This window comes from Chiloscyllium plagiosum, chromosome 13 (assembly GCF_004010195.1).
Source record: "Chiloscyllium plagiosum isolate BGI_BamShark_2017 chromosome 13, ASM401019v2, whole genome shotgun sequence".
Lineage (NCBI taxonomy): Eukaryota > Metazoa > Chordata > Chondrichthyes > Orectolobiformes > Hemiscylliidae > Chiloscyllium > Chiloscyllium plagiosum.
In genome coordinates this window covers 62,028,309-62,032,234 of record NC_057722.1, presented here as the reverse complement: position 1 = coordinate 62,032,234, position 3,926 = coordinate 62,028,309, and positions in this window count along the sequence as shown.

Below are 3,926 nucleotides of genomic sequence, written 5' to 3'. Positions count from 1 at the left end.
ATGGCACCATTGAAATAATGATGGGAGTCCAGGCGCTGTGGGGGATTAAAAGGTGCCCGATATACCCAAATCACTGAGTGTTCGTGAGCAGCTCCAACTAATAAGCAAAGGGGTGAATGGAATGTTGGCTTTATCTCAGCAGGACTGGCATTCAAATGTGAGGGAGTCACACTTCAGCTGTCCAGAACCGTGGCCAATCCCTGTCTGGAGACACTGCATTCAGTCTGGGCACCACACTGCAATCACTGAAACACAATATGTGATCCTGAAACAGAGCTGTTCACTCCTGAGCACTCCTTTTATATCATTTTACAGAATAGAGGAACTGGAAATCTGAGAAGACCATACTGGAAGCCTGGAGTAGAATTACCACAGGTATCTGCAGAGCTAGGGCAGATGAAGACAGAGTATCACATCATTCTGCGTTCTGGAAGTAAGCCAGTAACATTTATACCCAGAAAACTCCATCATCCACTCTGGCCAAAGGTAAAGAAAGACATTGAGTGTCTACTGAAGCTTGGGGTTACCTCACCTGTGACAGAACCAAAAAGCTGATGTTTGTCCTGGTCCCAGCACCAAAACTCAACGGATGTATCACAATTTGTGTACACAGTGAAAGAAAGAATTGAATGTGATTTACATTCTGTACTGTACGAGATCTTCATAAACTTGGAAAAAAGTTCAATCTTTCTGGGGCTAAATGCCAAGTGTGGCATTGATCAAGAGTCTAAATTGCTTAAAACTTTCATTCCACGAGATGGGAAGTTTTGTTTCAAGACATTATCCTTTGACATTGTATCAGGATCAGACATCTTCCATCTGATATCAAGAATCTATCAGAATTGGATGGAGTTGTGAGTCACGTGGATGATGTCCTGGTCCATGGATCCACTCAAACAGATTTTGATGCTAAAGTTTGAGTTGTGATTTGGAGATGCCGGTGTTGGACTGGGGTGTACAAAGTTAAAAATCACACAACACCAGGTTATAGTCCAACAGGTTTAATTGGAAGCACTAGCTTTCGAAGCTTGATGAAGGAGCAGTGCTCCAAAAGCTAGTGCTTCCAAGTAAACCTATTGGGCAGCACAGTGGCACAGTGGTTAGCACTACTGCCTCACAGGTTCAATTCCAGCCTTGGGTGACTGTGTGGAGTTTGCACATTCTCACCAAATCTGTGTGGGTTTCCTCTGGGTGCTCCAGTTTCCAGAGGGAAATGGCTCTGGATGGGTTATTCTTCAGAGGGTCAGTGTGGACTTATTTGGGCCAAAGGGCCTGCTTCCACACTGTAGGGAGTCTGATCTGACTATAACCTAGTGTTGTGTGATCTGTAAAGTTTAGCTTTGCTTCAATGCCTCCTTACCTCAGGCTCAACAACAAACATGACTATTGCAGCTGACTGTCAAGTTGGTTGGGCATATTGTGGATGCATTTGGTGTTAAAGTTTGATTTGATTAGATTTCCTACACTGTGGAAACATGCCCTTCAGCCCAACAAGTCCACACTGACCCTCCAAAGAGCAACCCACCCGGACCCATTTCCCTCTCTCTAATGCTTCTAACACTATGAGCAATTTAACATGACCAATTCACTTGACCCGCACATCTTTGGACTGTGAGAGGAAACCCATGCAAACAAGGGGAGAATGTGCAAACTCCACACAGACAGTTGCCCAAGGCTGGAATTGAACCTTGGTCCCTGGAGCTGTGAGGCAGCAGTGCTAACCACTGAGCCACCACACCGCCCGATCCAGTCTGCACTCCAAAGATTCAACTTCAAGTTTGTAAAGTTCTTGCACATCCTAGCTGTCATCCATGAGCAACTACATCAATTGTTGTGACAGGAGAATCATTGGTGCTGGGAGGAAGCACAATCCAGACCCTTTGAGATAAGGACTGCTGTTACCTGAATTTGAGCTCACTATGACCCAGAGCTACATATGACCAATGCTGCAGATGCATCTTTGACAGGAGAGGGAACTGAACTTTTTCAGGTACTGATGAATACACCATAGACCAATGGATGCATAGACCAATTTACTCTGGGTCCTGTTCCATGACAGAGACTGAATAGAGATATACAGTGACAGAGAGAAAAAGCACTACCTGTTACATGGGCTTGTGAAATACTCACAGATAATTTTGATGCCTTCCCTTTCAAGACAGAAGCAGACCACATGGCCTTGTCACCGACAAGTGCCTTTCTTAAACTCTTAAGGAAGAGAACAAATATCTCCATCAGTGCAATGATTCAGACTGAGGATGATGAGATTTGATGCAAAGACTATATATGTTTTGGGAAAACAGCTGACTAAGCAAGATGCTTTGTTCCCTATCCCCATGGCAGGGCTCATTTCTCTTACTACTTTGTACCTAAGTGTTTTTTTGTGCTGAGGTACCTTGTTGCCTAATATGATGCCACTTATAGTGACATTGTACACTTTTCACTGTACTGCTGTACTTCTGTACTTGAGTACATAGAGTCATAGAGCCATAAAGATGTACAGCATGGAAACAGACCCTTCGGTCCAACCCGTCCATGCTGACCAGATATCCCAACCCAATCGAGTCCTACCTGCCAGCACCTGCCCCATATCCCTCCAAATAATTCCTATTCATATACCCATCCAGACACCTTTTAAATGTTGTAATTGTACCATCCTCCACCACTTTCACTGGCAGCTCATTCCAAACACGTACCACCCCCTGAGTGAAAAGGTTGCCCCCAGGACTCTTTTATATCCTTCCCCTCTCACCCTAAACCTATGCCCTCTAGTTCTGCACTCCCCCCCACCAAAAAAAAGACTTTGTCTATTTATCCTATCTATGCCCCTCATAATTTTGTAAACCTCTATAAGGTCACCCCTCAGCCTCCAATGTTCCAGGGAAAACAGCCCCCCCTATTCAGCCTCTCGCTTTAGCTTAAATCCTCCCACTCTGATTTGCCTTTCCAAAAGTAGAGGGCCCAGCACCGATCCTTGTGGCACTCCACTGGTCACAGGCCTCCAGTCTGAAAAACAACCCGCCACCACCACCTCTGTCTTCTACCTCAGTTCTGTATCAAAATGGCTAGTTCTCCCTGTATTCCATGAGATCTAACCTTGCTAACCAGTCTACCATGGGGAATCTTGTTGAACTCCTTACTAAAGTCCATATAGATCACATTTACTGCTCTGCCCTCATCAATCCTCTTTGTTACTTCTTCAAAAAACTCAATCAAGTTTGTGAGACATGATTTCCCATGCACAGAGCCATGTTGACTATCCCTAATCAGTCCTTGCCTTTCCAAATACATGTGCATCCTATCCCTCAGGCTTCCCTCCAACAACTTGCCTACCATCGACGTCAGGCTCACTGGTCTATAGTTCCCTGGCTTGTCCTTACCACCCTTCTTAAACAGTGGCACCACATTAGCCAACCTCAATGACACAAATATCTCAGCAAGAGGCTCAGTAATCACTTGCCTAGCTTCCCAGAGAGTTCTAGGGTACACCTGATCAGATCCTGGGGATTTATCCACCTTTATGTGTTTTAAGACATCCAGCACTTCCTCCTCTGTACTATGGACATTTTGCAAGATGTCACCATCTATTTCCCTACAAATCCTCCCGCTCTGATTTGCCTTTCCAATAGTATATCTTCCATATCCTTTTCCACAGTCAATACTGATGCAAAATACTAATTTCGTCTCTCTCCCATTTTCTGCGACTGCACACAAAGGCTGCCTTGCTGATCTTTGTGGGGCCCTATTCTCTCTCTAGTTACCCTTTTGTCCTTAATATATTTGTAAAAACCCTTTGGATTCTCCTTAATGCTATTTGCCAAAGCTATCTCATGTCCCCTTTTTGCCCTCCTGATTTCCCTCTTAAGTATACTCCTACTGCCTTTATACTCTTCTAAGGATTCACTCGATCGATCCTGTCTATAAAT